This window comes from Micropterus dolomieu, linkage group LG01 (genome assembly GCF_021292245.1).
Source record: "Micropterus dolomieu isolate WLL.071019.BEF.003 ecotype Adirondacks linkage group LG01, ASM2129224v1, whole genome shotgun sequence".
NCBI classification, from domain to species: Eukaryota; Metazoa; Chordata; class Actinopteri; order Centrarchiformes; family Centrarchidae; genus Micropterus; species Micropterus dolomieu.
The window spans coordinates 5,936,594-5,954,711 of record NC_060150.1 but is presented as its reverse complement, the minus strand read 5'-3'; the positions used below and the strand labels follow the sequence as shown (position 1 = coordinate 5,954,711).

At 40.1% G+C, this 18,118-nt stretch overlaps 1 protein-coding gene across 1 annotated transcript in view; it reads right to left on the bottom strand.

Moving 5' to 3' along the window:
- The window catches only part of xirp2a (xin actin binding repeat containing 2a), a 56,128-nt gene that overhangs the window by 36,249 nt on the left and 1,761 nt on the right, over window positions 1-18,118 (bottom strand). The gene's annotated exons all lie outside the window — the stretch shown is intronic.

The following is an 18,118-nucleotide window of genomic DNA, read 5'->3' as shown; positions in this document are numbered from 1 at the left end:
ACCTCTTTACAAGACTGGTCAAGGACACAGGGAGAGCTTCAGAGAACAAAGCACTTAGTTTAAGAAAGCAGCATCAGCTGCAGCACATTAAAACAGGATAGTGTAGTCATTTTCAAATGAGTATAGACAAATACAGTAAATCACGATTATGGAGTAGCAAGTCAAAGTCTGAACATAATAACAGACATGAGGAAAACAAATGGTTTTTGTTTGATCTGTTATGATTCTACCAATCAGAAGTGAGAACTGCAGTTAACTCTTTTATGAAATACAATAACTGGATGAACAGCAGTAGTGCCACAGCTTAATGTCTGATGCAACCAAGTGTTATCTAGCTTTGAGTCTCTACCATATGTTCTCTTTGGTGCAGGCTGCCACTAAAGAAGGAGGAAGAGGGACGGGGATAGTGGTGGTGGTGTAGTGGATGTCTCAGCAGACTGACACAGTTAATAAGGGACAGTGCTTCGTGAAATCTGTCTAAACGTCGGCGGCCTGTCGCAAGAGATAATCCCTGAAAAGGAAAAAAAAAATCACTGGATCCCCAGCTAATTAAATCAATGCTGGCCATCTGGGACAATTTCATGTGTGACAGACGCTTACAAAGACCTGTGATGGTAAAACCATGGTAACAGGAAATAGTAATACACTCACTGTTAGTCTGGGGAGGTGACACTGTGACACCCTCCACCTTCACATTGGTGGCTATTAGAGGGAGACATCACTAGAGCATAGACGGATCCAGGAAACCTTGAGCTTGCTGTCACACATGCAGGGACTTCGCCATTTCACAGCTGTTGACATTTTCGTCTTCTAACAAGCGGTGCTCCTACTCGTAGGACTTTAATGACATGCCGTGCTGCTTGGAGGGTCTCCGAGGAGAGCTGTCCGCCTTTCTCTGCTCAGATGTTCTCGATCTGTCCTCCCCCTCTCCCCCCCTGTGTCATCCACTGTTCAAAAAATGTCAGTCTTAATAACTCAATTAGTCAAGAATTGAGCCAAAGGGTTTTAATTTGTCAACCCAAGAGAAAGAATGGGAGGGTGATATTATCTTAACCTATATCAAGTGGGTTTACCTCAGTCCATTGCAGAATTTTTCACAAGGCAAAGAAAATATGAGTCAAGCCTGGACTTGTCCTGAATCACACTTTTCATTTTATCGACCAGGTATTATTGGGTGAACCAAGGATTAAACTAAAGGCCTCAGTAATCTTCAAACACAGTGCTTGCTGGATTGTTAAACAGCGTCTAAAACCCCTCCCTTCACACCATCCTGTTAGCTGAGCTTATTTTAGCAGACGGAGGCTAGCTCTTTTACCATGTTTCCAGACTTTATGTTAAGCCATGCTAACTGGCCGCTGGCTGTAGCATTAGCCTATAAATAAACAGACAGATGTGAGAGTGGTATCGAACTTCTGATTTAACTCTCTGCAAGAAAGTGAATAAGTTCATTTACCAAAATGTCAAACTATTCCTGTAAAGAACTAGGTGATTTATAATTCAGCAAAAAACAGATCCCAATCTCCAGTCTGTAATGTCATATCAAAGGTTTATGAGGTGCTTTTGCATTGCATACATAAAGTAAAAATCTGTTGTTTACTCCCATTAAAGACGATTGGATCCACCAATGCAAAGACTACTGTATATCCCACGTTTTGTCCTTGTCAATACTAACTGGAATAAGCTGTGTAGGTGTAGATTAGCGTAGTTTTAGGACACTTGAGCACACATTTAAACAGTGTCTGCTGATCATATTTACTCATTTTGATAGCACATAATCCGTCTGTAGTGTTTGAATCTGGTCATCCACTCAAGGTAAATGGCCATGACATGGAGTTTGAAAATGCATTATAATCAATAATATTTGGCCAAATGAACGTGGTTATGAGTTAGATAAGAGCTAGCATCCATCTCTCCTGCACTCCTCAAATAGCTCCAAGTGTTTTTGCTGGAGTTGGTGAAGCTACAGTAGCAGTTCAAATCAATAAGGTTCGCTGGTTCAATATCAGATGTGTCATTTTGGAGGAGAGAGTGCGTCCATCTCAACGAGATGTACTCCTTAAACACTTTTAAGATCTTATTTTTGGTTTGCTGCTCTCTCTCCCTTTTACCCTCTATCATTTTTCTTTCTTTTTCTGACAATGTTTTCCCCATCCTCTATCACGCTGTCTTTCAATCTTACTTTCTCTTTTTTTGTGTTGAGACAACTCCCTGGTCTGATTGAGTGTTTCCGCAGCATGCTTGTTATCCGGATTGTCTTTCAGGTGAATGGTGGGAACACCTGGGACCTGTGGCGGTTTTGGGGGGGAGCCAACAGGGGCCAGTGACCCTGTAACACAGATCTTGGACCCCCCCTATGGCCCCCCCTCTGAACGAAAAGTCTACACAACAGCCCTATTGAACTGGCGGCCCGCAGGCTACATCCGGCCCAGCACGTAATCTAATATATATGACAACAAAAGTAAGCTACATGTAGGCCTATAGTGTAAGAAGGTAGGTAAAGAGTGTTGTTTCCTTCTCATCTTTGTTGAGTTTCACATGCGCTGTACCGATCACTGCCAATCATGAAATCATGAAAAAGCCAATAATTTACCAACACACCTGTTTAATAAGCATAAACACGCAAAACACAATGTTTTAATCTGCTCAGTCTCTCATCCACCAGCTGTGTTGTTTTATTGTTACAAACAAGCTAAAGTGAAAAGTGTCTGTCTTTAGTAACTGTTTAGCTTAGTTTGCTAGTACATTAAAATATGGCACATTATAAACTCAGCTGGTGGCAGAGACAAAACAGCCCTCCTCTCTTCCAGCAGCAGCAGATGGAGGAGGACAGGAGGTACTGAGTTGGTCATTCTTTCTAAACTTCACTCAGTATGTTGATGTCAGGTCAGGAATATGTTTTATTTTAATGACATTTTAGATTTGTGACTTTGCTGTTATAAATCATGTTGCTGCTCTAGAAACAACATTTAGTTAATAAAAATGTTACATTCTTTTTTTTTTAATAATAGCCTATATTCAATTATTTAGTAATAAATAGGACTGATAAGAACTTTGATAAAGAACTGAACCGACCCATCTCTGTGTCCTGGTTTTAAAATCCGACCCAACTGAATTTGTAATTGAATAGCCCTGGTCTACAGTAATCATAGTAATATATCTTCCTTGCCACAAAATGTACATTAAACTGAATGCAGCATTGTAGACAATGTTTTGTCCTTGTAATCCATGTTTCCATTGCATGGATATCCTTTGGATATTGATGGAAATTGTTCTCAGTCCCCCTCCTTAAAGGGTAAATTATTATCATAACAATTTAATAATGCATTGCATTAAAACAGAACTTTTCATACACAAAAAGCGACAACAGTAGCCTACATGCAAAAATATGTATTCCACTCCATAATGTACAGATGATGGCCTACTATCAAGTATTTTGTTTTGTGTATATTTCACATAATGACTAATAACAGGGGTGAATATGGTGGTGTTTCTTGCTTCCTAGAAAAAGTTAGAGTGGGATACAAAATACAAACTGGGATCCTGAGAATGTCTAGTACACTAGAGCTTAAACTGTTCATTAAGCTTTACAAAGATGTGTTGCATCAAAGAATGAAAGTAACTGAAAAGATCCTGTTACTGAAACAAATAACTGTAACTTACTGAAACATACTAAAACATGACATTATATACAAAACAAGACATTTTGAAAGCTTGAACATTGCCTTTGTCTCTTTTGTCCCGGATTGATTGTGCCCCTCTGACAAAACAACTGGCCCCAGCCTGGCCCTCTCAATAAAACTGGTCTAGAACCGCCACTGCCACTGGTTCCAGCCGGTTCTGCCCATGCTCCGAAGATTTATAAAAGCTTGCACTTTAACCAGCATGGGGAGACTCTCTCCATACATTTGTTTTTTAATGTTTGTTTCTTTGCTCCTGCTGATTAGCACACCCCAAGTACTCTTGACATTTAATGCCTATGACAGTGTGTTTGGAGTAGCATTGTAGTTCTGGTTTATGTATGGTTAGTGACTGAAGGGGCCTGCCAAAAGAAGAAGTCACTCACACATGACTCACTGTTTGGGTACTTCCTTCAAAATGACATGACTCCTTTGTCAGCAAATGGCACATGCATGAGTGAATCCACGCATGTGTACACAGACACTGTATTTATTTACACAGCTCCGCCACATGCACAGTCCCTCTGACAGCTCTTGGACTGAGTGCTTCTGGCTGTGAAAGCTGCCTTATGGATTTGCTGGCATAACATACAAGTGGCTGCTCTCAAAAATGACTCATGAGACTGTACAACAGTAAGCAAATCACTGGGCTGACTGAGGCCACCAGCTGCTTTGGACTTATTTCTCTAAACATGGCTGACCTTCACCAACAACCCAAGGCAGTGAGCCAAAGGTCTTAGCAGTCAAACTGTGCATCACAAAGCCAGTTCAATTAGTCTGACTGTCTAAGGCTTCGTTCACACTGCAGGCCTTAAGATGGACCAGATATGAAAGTGGCCTGAATCCGAACAGGAAGGGATCAGATTCCATGTGACTTGGGCTGCTTACACTAGCCGTGTTTCCATCTAATTCTCAAGCGAATTTTAAGCAAACCTAAGCAAAAAAGAAAACTGAGTTTCCATTAACTGGTTTGGAGCAAATAAACTAGGCTACATAAAGTGTAGTTTCGTCAGACGTTGACATTACGTATGGCTGTAATAATCAAGATGTAGAAGTTGCAAACCGGAAAACCAGTTGCATGGACCTGAAAACCATGGATCTGAGAAAAATGAAGAGGGGCCTTCAGGAATGTGTTTCAACTAGGCAGGTTGGAATTGTTCTTTCATGTCAGCTAGTATTGGCCATGTTTCATGCTGTCCGGACATGAAGACTTGTTCGCAATGTCAGAACTTATTCAGCAAAGATGTTTTCATCTCCCATTAACTCTTTTTCAAAAAAGGCAAAAACCACCTCAAGAGAATTTTTTTCTTTTTAAACATTTTCAAATTTTGCCGTTTCCATCAAGATTTTCTAATGCAATACTTCAAAATGGGGTCACTTTGGCCAGCAGTATGAATGCAGCCTAAGAGTTAGTAAAGCAGGGTCACCCAAACAAAATCCACAGGACCATGAGTGAAGTATTAAATATGACATGCAGTGATAACCAAGAAGAGAACCAGTTACATACAGTGAGGTAAAACATATACAATATAATCATACACTCCTGAAGCTCATTTCCACCAGGGAATGGCCCCTAACTGTGGTCTTTCTACAAACTTTTGGATGTGAGTGTACCGGGTGCAGGTCAGTTGTAGTGCTAATATAGATTTTCTTTTATATTTACATGTGATGACTTTTAAACGTCAGCATGGTAAATCAATACTGTCTCTCCACCTGAAGTTATAAAACCTTAAGTTCCTGTCGTGGGAAAAGGCCCCAATGACCTTAAAAGTAGAGTGAGGTTGTTTCTGTTGCCAAAGCACAGTGGGAAAAGATTAAGATAAATGTATTTGCTGATAAAGAAAAATGTATCTGCTGATGCAAGTAATAGTAAGTTATTTCTTTCCCTAATAAAATATGACAGTGTTTAACTTTGTCTATTTGCATTTTTGACATAATTCAGTCTAAAGCTTAAATACTCACAGAGTTGGTTTTCATTCTAAACAGCAGAGATGGACTACGTGTGCAAAAGCTTAACTGTCAGGAATGAAAGAAACTGAAAATGATTTAACACATAAGGTTCAGAAGGCACTTGCTCTGCTTTGGCTTCAACATTCAGCTACGGTGGTTACAGCTGGCTGTAGACACTGCAGTGCCTCAACCTCTGGGGCTAAACCATGCAGGCTGTGTGAATAAACAGATGAGTGAACAAAGGTCTGAGAGAGAGGCTTTGTTAATTATATGAGGCAGCTGTAATCTTGAAAGAGAGGGCTGGTGTGAGAAAATAGATTGATTTGCACACATATACAGTAAAGAGTATCATCTAGAGAGTGCAGTGTCCTTACAGTCATCTAAATGTAGTTCACATTTAACCAAATAATTTTATGTTTGACAATGTAATTGGCTTTTTAAACATTATTTGATTTTTTTGTTTCAGATTGATGTTTTAATCTAAATGTGCACTGCTATAGTATATCCCACCTAACAACAAAAGATGGATATGAAAATAAATTCTTCAAGGCAACATTTTCTTCAGGGATTATTTGTTGTGTGACCTAATTTCTTCTGCTGGGTGTCAAGTGATTGATGGTGAGCAGGGGAAAATGAAAACATTCAATCTGAGCCCAATGAAATAATTTCATCTAAAAGTTTCTTAAGTTCCATGTTTACTGTGATGGATCACTGTGGAAGTTGTTTTATATGTGCAGGAGTGAGTGGCAGCAAATGAAACCAAAGCCTGGTGCCTCAAACTATACTATACTGTGCAGATGAATAATCTAAATGTGCAGCAGGGGGGCAAAGGACTGGAGCACTGATTAATTTGCAGCCTTTAATTGTGCAAACAGACTCACATTTTGGCACCTTCTCTTCCTCAGAGTCAAAATGGACTTATACAACCTTCTCCACTGAATATTCTATATGGCAGACTAAGTCAAGAAACATCCTCAAACACTGTAAAGTCCTAAAAAGTAATGCATCTTTTAAAAGGTAGGCGGTTGGTTGCAGACTGTTTCTATCAGACACAGGAAAACTACCAAGCACTGTCTCGTAGTTGCTAATTCAATCTGTAGGTTTTTCCTGCTGTGGCCCCTAACACTCATCCACATCCTGCTGAAGAAGACCACAGACATAAAATCAGCATGCTTAACATTTGCTAAACACAAATTACAGCTGGAAGAGGAATAGTTGAGGGATCACCAAATTTATTACAATTCATCCTGGGGGAACATGAGTGTCAGCAGCACTTTTCATGGCAGTCCACCCAACAGAACCACAAATGTTAACCTCATGGTGACACTAGAGGAAAAGTCAGGGGATCACCAAAATCACTACAATGCATTATCTTGGAATGATCAATGATTGTATCAAAATTGTGCCAATGCATCAAGTAGATGTTAAGATATTTCACTGGATGTGTAAAAACGTCCTGCTGGTGGCGCTAGAGAATATGTCAGTGGGACATACCCTCCTCCTTCCTGTAATTGACTCTACCTGTTTGCTGCTGTACTTGTACTTTTTTAACTTAATGTAACTTTTTTTATAACTTTTTTTGTAAGATGTATGTGAGTCTGTTTTGATTATATCTAAATGCTTGATGTCCTTGTCCATTTTGAATCTGATGAAGACGCAGTAGCTTTGCGATGTTAGGCTGTTTCCACTATTCAAGGATACAAATCAGTCAGTGTGCTCCAGTCCTTTCTTTTCCTCTGAAGTCTGCTGTGCTTGATCTGAGAATCGCTTCAATCAGCTGCCCATTGTTGGAAGATGTGTGGAGAACCCCCATTTTTTTCAGGAATAGTTTATAGAAGCCAGAACTATTCAGTTTAAAAAACACTACACCAATTATATTATATGTATTATAACCAATATAAAACCAGTATTTCATTTGCAGGTCAAATGACACCAGCAAGATCTTGTAGACTATGCAGAAATTTTCAAAAATATTACATAATTCTTTGGTGCTATGCAGTTTGTTAGCTGAGGTAAAAAAAAAACATGCAGATCTCTGCCAGGTGTGTGGGGGTATGTGGGTGGGGAACAGGGAGTGCAGGACAGGCTGTGTGTCCAGCGTGCATGCAAATAGAGTAGTGGAATGAAGGGAAGAAAGCGTTTAGTGTAAACTTATTGAAACATTCTTATTTATTTAGAACATTTTTTTGTAACCTATCACCTAAAATAAAAACCCTCCCTCTCCATTCCCAAACAAAGAAGAATTTCACTCAGTTGACCTTCCTACAGTCAAGATGGCAGCAACGGGGATAACAAGAATTTATTCATCTTGCCTAACTTTAGTTGATCAAAACATATCCGGTTTGGAATCTCAAGATGCTCCGATTCAAGATGAAACTTTTCTATGCATGTCAGTTTCTGAGCCAGTTAGGTAAGCCCTGTTTTTCCCCGGAAATGCCTTTTGCTATGTCGATGATGAATACTGCTGAGAAGATGAAAGTCTAAAATTTACTATTGTCTCTTTCAATAAAACAGGTTTTTCAAAAATTGTGGGTCAACCACAAGAGGTCCCTGAGCATACAGTCATAAATGTGCACAAACAATATTCGGCTGATTCCAGTTTAGTACTATACAAGATTAGCTGTGGACACATGAAACATGACCACCTCGAGGCTTGTGCCTGGTGGAGATAAAAAGCAGCTCAGGAGCATACAATAAGTAAAAAAAATTGGATCTCAAGGCTAATCATTTGCCTTCTTCTATCACCACCTCCTTGTGTTTGTTATGCAACTGTGTGTACTGCTCATTTGAAGGTTATCTCGGCTTTCAAGCCATCCTCCCTTTCGCTTCCTCTCTCTCCGTCTACTCTTTGGCAGCTGCTTTCTTTTCGCCAGTGTTTTTGTTTGTGCCATGAGCGTTCCATTTTTGCAATCCAGTAGAAGTATGAAAACCGTCTTTTTTATTTGCTTTCAATCCTCAATCGTCTGTCCTCATTATGACTAAACAGAGGCACATCAATATTTCAAGCACTTGTAGGCAAGCATGGGCACATATGAGACACGGTCCAGAAACAGAGAGGGAGAAAAGAAAGAGATGAGCCATGGGCCAATAAAAGAAGTGAAAAGGCTAGAACAGACTCCGAGTGACAAAGGACAGATTGGCATAAAAAAGTCAGACAGGAAAAACAAAACTGATCAACAACAGAAAGAGACTGACATAGAGGTAGAGAAGGCGACTGTGGGAGGTGGAATCTGGTTTGTACTAGTGATTTGTGTTTTTCTACTAAGGCCAGCTGGGACAGAGCGGATTAACTAAAGGCCAAACAACCAGACAGAGTCACAGTGAAAAGCAGACAGACATATAGCAAGCCAGATCAAAGCCCACAGGGGTATATGATTCACATTTATGGTTACAGACAAACAGAGCTGCAACAGATGGGAGATTTTCATACAGAAGCTCCTGATGTATGAGCAAAGGGCACGTATATTGCTACTCTGGACACAGCTTGTGTTTGTGCTTCCTCTCTGGCAGTTTTTTGAAACATAAACTTGGCTGATGTGTTTTCATCCCATCCCATGCTAGTGAAAAGGGCTGCCTGGTGTTTCTTTGGGTACATGATGCAACACTTAGTCAGAGTTTTCCCTCAGCTGTATTTGTGGTTCTGTCCTGTCAAAATCCTCCTTCCCAGTGCCTGCCTGACGAATAGTGCCTGCTCTTCATTTTTCGTTCTTTTGTTTCAGCAAGGTAAAAACCTAGGTGAAATATTTTGTTACAAATATTTTGACTGAACTAATTATATAGTGACAGGTGCTGCATTAAGGCCTGGTCACACCAGACTACCAGAGAGTGGTACAGAGAAATAAATCCAAGCACCTCTGCAAAATATTTGGCTTGTGAGCTAACTGACCAGTCATAGCTCTTGGAGATTCTCTCTATATTATCTATTCTGTTTACTCCCCCTGACAAATAAATTAGTTAGCTCGTACGTTAGCGTCGCTCTGTTCCTAAGGGGACAATACATTCACACAGTCTGTGGACCATTTCTCTTTTGTGGAGCTGTTTACACTCAGACAGGTGAGATTAAATAAGACTGGATGGTGCAACACAGGTAATACATTAGTATAGCTCCTCCATTTTGGACTCTCCGGCGCTCTGTCTCTTGCTTTTGGTTATAAACATAAATTGAGAGTTCCCAATGGAATAAATTGATATTGCAGTGAAATACCACCACTTTGAATGCTGCTGTGACCAGGCCTTTAGTCACAGACTTTTGACATTCAAATAGTTTTTGTTGGTTCTGTAACAAACATTCCCCAAAACTGTCATCTAAAACCAAACATCACAGAGTCAAACTTAAAACCAGCGGGACTTGCTAGCACTCCTCACGGGGGAGTTTATTGCAACATGAAAGCAAGGAGTAGTCCAGTATACTGGCAACATTGATATTTATTTCTAATTTTCAATAAAGAAGAATTCAGTTAGACACCTATACATCGAGGAGTTAACCATTTATTGTAAATGGTTAGTTAGATCTGATCCTTGAGGGGTCAATCAAAGTTTTCAAAGCAGCAACAAATATTCTGCTGGAAGAACTAATCCTCCTTAATAAACTCAAACAGGAACCTTAAATCTGCGTGAAGTTCAACATGGGTAAACTCTGACCCACATATTCACACCTTTGAACTATAGCAAGCCATCTTAACATTTAAGGGAAGAATTGAAAATGGTGGAAGCTATCCAGGTTAATTTAACCCTCCTCTGTTGGGGTATTAACTGCTCCACAAAAGAAAAATGGTTACAGATGCCTTATAGGTCTTCAGCGACGGAGCTAACAAGCTAACAGTTAAGCAATTAACCTCTTTATTGAATGAAATGATGGGGATCTATTGTGACTAGCATGTCCCAGCTGGCGAGCATATAAGCGGCATTGCAGTGGGCTACAGTACCAGCTACGATAGTTCAGCAACTAGTCCTGTGAGTAGTCACCACACCCCCCAGCCTCTAGGAGGAAATATTTCCTAATGATGTGCCGGTTAATTATGCAGTAAAAAGAAAAAATCTAAAATATCTACAGTGCCTTGCTCAGGGACACTCTGGGGAGGAAGCTGTTAAAGGAGAGGAGAGTCAGTTAGTTGTGCCCAACTGGGTCCATTTGCAAATGACAAATGTGACCCAGATCTAGTGAGCAGCAGATACATTAAAGCTTGACAGACATCCAGTGATTTTGAGTTTCAAAGCTGGGCTGCAGTGCGTACTGACTGCTGGAAACTAACTGAGATAACAGCTGGCCATTGGAGGTGAGCTCTGCCCTTGAAGATAGATATATGTACATTCATGACAAACAAACTTATAATATTAGTCATTTGTGAGTTTCACATATATCAGAGATGTATAAATGAGTGTTACAAATTCAATTCAATGTATGGTTACATATACAGTCACTAAATATATTAACTCATATGAATGTGGACATGTATGGATGTTTTTCTGTAATAATGTGGTCACTGAATATATGAACACACTTATGCTGTGTATATAGCACAAAGATCTAGACCTGCTTTTTGGTCATATATTTAGTCACTGTATCCTATGGACTGCGGGAGAGCTCGTCATTCTGTATTCTGGGCCTTTCTCCCCAGATTATCAGTGCTCTTAACCGGGGCTGAAACCTGACAGACATGTGCTTGTCTACAGGGAAAGAAAGTTGTGGGAAAAGAGAAAATTAAGAAAAAGGTAAAAAAGACTGTGCGGCGCTCAAGTAGGGCCTGGTGAAGCTTATCATTATTGAAACATGATTATAATTTGTTAATCAGACTCTGACCTGCTTTACCTGCTAAAATATGAGCTTGCTCTTCATTTTGAGTTTCTTTCTCTTAACGCCTCTGCTGATTCACTCTGAAGCTCTGTCACTCCCTATCAATCTTCATCTTCCTTCCTCTCTGCCTTCCCCTCCCATCCACTCTCTCAGTCCTCTTTTTCACAATACGGCCCTATGCTCACTGATTGTTAATCATATTTCAGTCTCTTTCATCAGGCTCTGTGCTCTCTTAACGTTTAGTGAGCAACGCCACATCACCAGGCACTATTTATACGTTACGACTCAAAAGTGGCCTGGGATCCAGCTCTGTTTTCAATCTTTCTAAATATACACTGAACCATGGAGCTCACATTGGATGACTTACTGCATACCAAGTTGATATTCTGGGGATTTGAATCTATAATTGTGCAAATGTGTAATACGAGTGCACACATGTGGACGAACTTTGCATCACCTTAGCGTACCGGCTCAATCTAATGTGACCTGAATAGTCGACCACTTTGTACCAGACTGAAATGTCTCAACACCTATTGGATGCATGGTCACAACATGTTGTTATTCTCCTAGAAGGTGAATCCAACTAACTCTGATAATCCCCTGAAATTAATAATGAATGAATATGTAGGTAGGATTACATTAAGCTATTTATAAGAAAATCCCTCTGTAAATCACTTACTTATTAATGCAACCCTAAATAACTGAAAAAATAAGTTTGTCTCCGTCTTTCCTGTACAAAAAAAACACAGGATAATTCAGAGAAAATGATTAGGAAATTAAGGACATGTAAAATAAGGCCTTACCAAATTTGGTAAAAACATTTATGTTCTCCACAGTACGACTTGTATAAACTTTGGTGAACTATTAGCTTTACATCCAAGTTATAATGTTCAATGTGTCCAATACTTTTTTAGAACCAAATACCTGCAAGACCCATCAGCCTCAGCTGTACTTTTTGCTAATTACAAAATGTTAGCAAACATTGGCATGTAAAGTGTGATGAGTTGCCAAACTTAGAAGTTAAAATAATTTTCTTTCCGTTCAATGTATTAAACCCTCCAAAAGATCCAGACACTTTTTATACCTCTATGCTAACTCGTCAAAATTAATGGTGGTGGTTCGCTTTCTAATTTTCTCAAACATCTGTGGTATCTTTGACATATCTAGTCTAGATAATATAATATTAATCTTTATTGTTTGACGATTCATATGTTTATTGTTGTTGGTAGATCTCTACAATCTTTGTGATTTTAAGAAAGCCATAATTATGTAGCTCTCATATTATTGAGTAAATTCATTAAGAATTAGTTTCTTTAAAAAATCTGTGAATGTATTTGTCCGGTAAAACATGGCCATTTCCAACACTGATTAGCACGCCAAACACACACTAACATTGTAAACATCATACCTGCTAAACACCAGCATGCAAGCATTGTGAGCATGTTAGCTTTTATCTCAAAATCCCTGCTGTGAGTACAGCCTCACAGAGCTGCTAGACTCTTGTTAAACTGTAACCTCATTGTTCCATGTGACGCTGTGCTTTGTTCTTCTCTGCTCCGGCCAAGAGGTTTCATTTTTGACCTTTCATTTATGATACACGGTCAAAAAGATTTGCATTGGAAAACTTTTGTGAAGTCTGCTTCCTCTTGTTTTTGCTATGGCAACAATGAATGGCAGAGATGAGAGATGGCATTGTGCTGCTCCCCGACAATGACATAGTGACATAATAAATGATTGAAAAAGTAAGCCTTGAGGTCTTTGGCTAATTGTTGAACACATATGCTCTTGTGGGGCTGTGGGTGTCTAACTGCGATAGAGACACAACAATCAGAGTCACACAACAATCTGTATGGAAAAGGCCCGGAGATATGCATTCATTACTCAGCTATGGGTAATTAATGCACCACCAGAGGTATACTTTTGGGGGGAAAAGGGCTGTCTTAACAAATAATGACAGCAATACAGAGCAGAATTTTATGTATGTTTCAATTTGCCCAATCCATACTCAAACCAAACGCCAGGTAGACAAGTGAGTCTGAGTCACCTGAGTCAAATGACGCGGGGAGTTTCCAAGCTGTGTTTGCCAGACCATGTAACCGTGCAACTATTCTCAGAGCCAAGGTGGCGAGCAACAAGTCATCATGACAAAACAGACTAGCATACGTCACACACACAGCGTTGCTGCCAGCTCCATTAAAAGATTTGAATCTGTGAAACTGAGACGAAAGAGATGCCGGGTAAACGCTAATGGAATTTTTACGAGCTCAATGGACTGGATGAGGACGCTGGTGTCCTCATCAAGCCTGGATCAATTTCTTGCAGACACTTTGCGGCTTTTAGTTTACTTAACATTTAATTAAGTGTGTTTAGGAACGACGGTGCGTATTGATTGATTTCTGTATTTTGGGGGAAAATGGTTCACCATTAGCCAGAAGGCTGTCTCATTCTCATCTTTCAGCATGTCATTTGACACTTTTAAAGTGAGATTTTTCAACATGGCAGAGTGACAAAATCCACCCTCTTTACTTAAAAGCTGGAGAAAAGTGACTTAAAGAATAGAAACAAATTATGAGCCTGATGCATTGCTCCATTTAGTGTATTTTGAACTGAATACTGCCTTTTGAAAACAGGCCATTTGTTGAAATCATTTTGTGAAAGCTCTATAGAAAAAACATGAAAACGACAAATGTATATTTAGTCTATTCAGCCAGACACATGAAGGTGAGTGACAGTGACGATACAAGTTATGAAAATAAACCAAGGCAACATTCCAGACCCCTTGTGCCACTGTCTGAATTTATGCGGACGCCTCATCAGCTACAGAGTTAGACAGCACGACTCTTTCACCTATGTAAAATTCCCATTTTATCTGCTTTCCCATGTTATCCTATTAACCTGGTGTGACCAGCTTTATCCCACACTATGAAATCCTTTTAAATTACTGGAAGTAGATATTTCGCCATTTATGCAAATTCTAATAAAGAGTAAAGACATTTTAAGACACCTTCAGGCATTAAGAATTAACTCCAATTAACACCAGGTGATTAGTAATTGTCTCCCTGAGATAATCTCCTGATTAAGAACATATCATTTATCCTCCTGCTCACAGACTTTGATTTAGAGACTGTTTTTAATTGTCTTACAGATGCTGCACTGCCACCCACTGGCCAACAGCAGCCATCACAACATGAATGAACGCCAAGTCAGGTCACGAGTATTAGAAACATTTTAAATTTTGTATCTACTCATTTATGACTGAACATTTTAATGAGCTACAGAATAACGTAAAGTCTAAAGTGCAAATGCTCAACATTCTTGATTAGTGGCCTATTTAAAAGCATTTCAGCATGCATGTCAATTACTGAACGATGTATGCTTGTGTGCTTCTGTGGATTCTAGGCCCATTACGTTATAAGAAATAACACTGTAGCACAGCATCCCCTCATCTCTCTCATGCATGTGCATCAGTATGTGTGTATTCTACCCTGTGTGCACAGTCATGACCAGAAGGTCAGACAGATGTTGTAAACACAAGCCAGCGTCCCTTGAGGCCGGCCAGCTGAATAACACGCTCACTGCACTCAAGATAAAGCCTTGCATCACTTCACATCTGTGGTTGTGGTATAGCAGACCGTCCTCTCCCCCTACTGAGGATTTTGGCTGCTGTTGAGCGGCCTCCTGGAAATCCATCAGTCATTGTTATGGCTGGCCATACAATGACATCACACCGTTTAAATAAATGAAATGGGGCACAGAAACAAAAATACAGTGCATCATCAAATATTAAGCTGAGCCTTACAGATCAGCTGGGGACAAGGTCATGCTGTAGTTCTCTCCTCTCTCTGGAAATCTGGGAACGCTGCCCATACGCTTCCTTAACACTGACTACAGGCTTTTTTTCCTCAAGAAAAGATACAGACTATAAGCACTTATGATACCATACCAAGATGCAGCGTATCAACCTCCTCGTCTCATCCAGTTCTGTGTCTGTTAGACGGTCGGCATGTAGTAAAATATTATAAATTATCTTTAAATAGGCTAATGGCATTAGTAACAGACCACGACAGGATACGTGGGAGAGATTCTTAATGTGCAGAAAGTTTTGAACATGAGCAGATAAGTGTTTCCCATACATTTATTTGGCCCACCACAATATCAACTCTAACCGCCACATATTGATTTTTGATTTTTTTTAATAGGCCAATTTAAAATCCTATTTGATTGCAGGGCTGCAGGCAGCGCATATTCGCACAGCACATCCTCTCGCTCACCCGTCCCTCTCGCTCTCTCGCTCATGAACACCACTGCACAAATCTGTCCAACACAATGCTGTCAATGTCGGAGACCTAGCTTAAAAACATTATTAGAAAGCATGAAAGGAGCCATGCTAATAAGGAGAGCTGAGTTAATGTTAGAATGCAGCTGGATTTTTGAGGCTGGTGCTGAAAACGCAGAAATTGGAGCAGAGATTTTACCAGAATGCAGGAAATTAAGTCTTTAATGCTCAAAATCATCTGGGGGGGGACCCCGATACCCCCCATTTATTAAGTGCCCCATCCAAGAAAACAGCCTCTGACTTCACACAAAGTTTCTGGGAGGAACATTCATCCATCCATCCATCCATTGTCAACCGCTTATCCTGCGTACAGGGTCGCGGGGGGGCTGGAGCCAATCCCAGCTGGCATCGGGCGCAAGGCGGGATACACCCCGGACAGGTCGCCAGTCCATCGCAGGACCAGGAACATTCATGTATTAGTTAAATATAATTACTTTTCACATGGCTTTTTGTTGCCTGGGAAAGTAATTAATATGTTGTTTGTCATTCAATTATGTGTTTTTTCCATGTTTTTAATAACAATTGTAACAACAACAATAAAATAAAATAAATCAACAATATTCAGGGCAAATAGCCAACATCTTTTTTGATGGAGGGCGGTAAGGGACCTGGATAATGGATAGGGGGGCGCTGGCCCAAAAAAGGTTGAGAACCACTGTGTTAGTAGAATTCATGCTGGGATGAGGATACTAAACCTCATAATTACATGTGAAGTCAACTGTAGGTGAAATATATAGAAATATAAGCTGGGAAACAGAAACAAACACCAGTATTGTACTGATCTACGTTTACGTTCCCGTCTCAAAGCCTTCCAGCGGCCTTATGACTCTTCTCTGTCTGGATTAAACGACAAAATAATGTGATGTTGAGGTAGCGCCACAAAGTTCGCAGAAGGAAGAGGTCGAGGTGGTTCAATGGGTCAACTGTATCTATCTGCTGTTTGGTGTATTCAGGCATGTAACATACAGAGGGTTTTTGCTGTAAACAGCTGCCTGTTTTTGGCTGGAAATGATGTTGAGAACAGCAAGCCAAAAAGCCAAACCAATGAGGTTAAAGACGCTAAAACACTTTGTAGAGCTGAGTATGTGGATTATCTGTAGGCTTTTTTAACTACAAGTGAACCCCTTTCACATTACAAAGTCTTTTGAACCATTGTTAATATAAAAATCATTTACTATAGCAGCTTTAACGAGTCAAACTCCATAAACAAAAAGAGACAAGTGATAAAACTGAAGCACACAAATGGCCCTGGGACCCTTTGTTTATCAAAAGGCTAAGAAAATTCTCCTAATGGTAAGCACAAAGATAGGAGAGTTTTATACACCACTTGTGGTCAATGAGTCACTGGAACGTAAAACAGCCATAATAAGACCAAAGTGGAGCCCTTATCTTTTGAGACTGTTATGGCTCATACCACAGTAGCCCAAACACACATGTCTGATGACAAAAATAAGGATAAATAAGCCTTAACAGCTGGACTGAAAAGCAACGTAAAACTTCAAAAGAACCCCTCTTCGACTCTTGGCTTTAGTGATGTGGATCATTAACCACAGTAATCTGTAAAATGTTTTCATCTCAGGAGCCAGATGTGATTTGATTCTAATAGATCCACATCTCTCTCCACTCTGGCCTGACGGAGAAGCTTCTCGTTGCTCCCAGCAGCAGCCGACATACCAATTACAGAGTTATTTTTAAAACCCTGCTTAACCATAAAGCTCCCCAAATAGGTCTTAAATAACAGGGTGTTGAATATCAGCAACCCAGTGGCACAGCACAGACGCAGCCGGTGCATATCTGTGCAACCAGTTGGCACTGGTGCACACTGTGAACTACATTCCCCATAATGCACTGGCTCTTGCGGATTTTAGTTTTAAGAGTTTGGATCCCATGAAGAGAGCAGTTTCCATGCACCATCATGAGCTCATTGTCCTTGGAATATTTTAAGAGGTTAGATTTGATGTCACAGCCACACTAGGAGCAAAAAGTAGGTCATCGGAGCCTTTTTGTCTCATCATCAGACATTTGGTAAACGGGAGGTTTTCTCATAATAACCCGCTTCACTTCCAACAGGCTTAGATTTTCCTCTTAAAGAAGCCAGCTGAGATGGAAAAACAAAGCAGGAGGGAGAAGGCCACCCTCCTATCTGGCAAGGAGACGTGTACTGTAAGCATTTTTCACCAAAGTCAACACACTGAGGGAAAACCCCAAATTACGGCCGCATGAATCATATTAAAGCAAATGGAGAGAGCAACAATAATATTGTTTTGTCTTCAGTCTTAACATTGACTCAGCAGAGCCATCACATGAAGAAGAAAACAACAGCTTGCGACAGTGAAGTCTACCGAGTGTAAAGTTTCACAC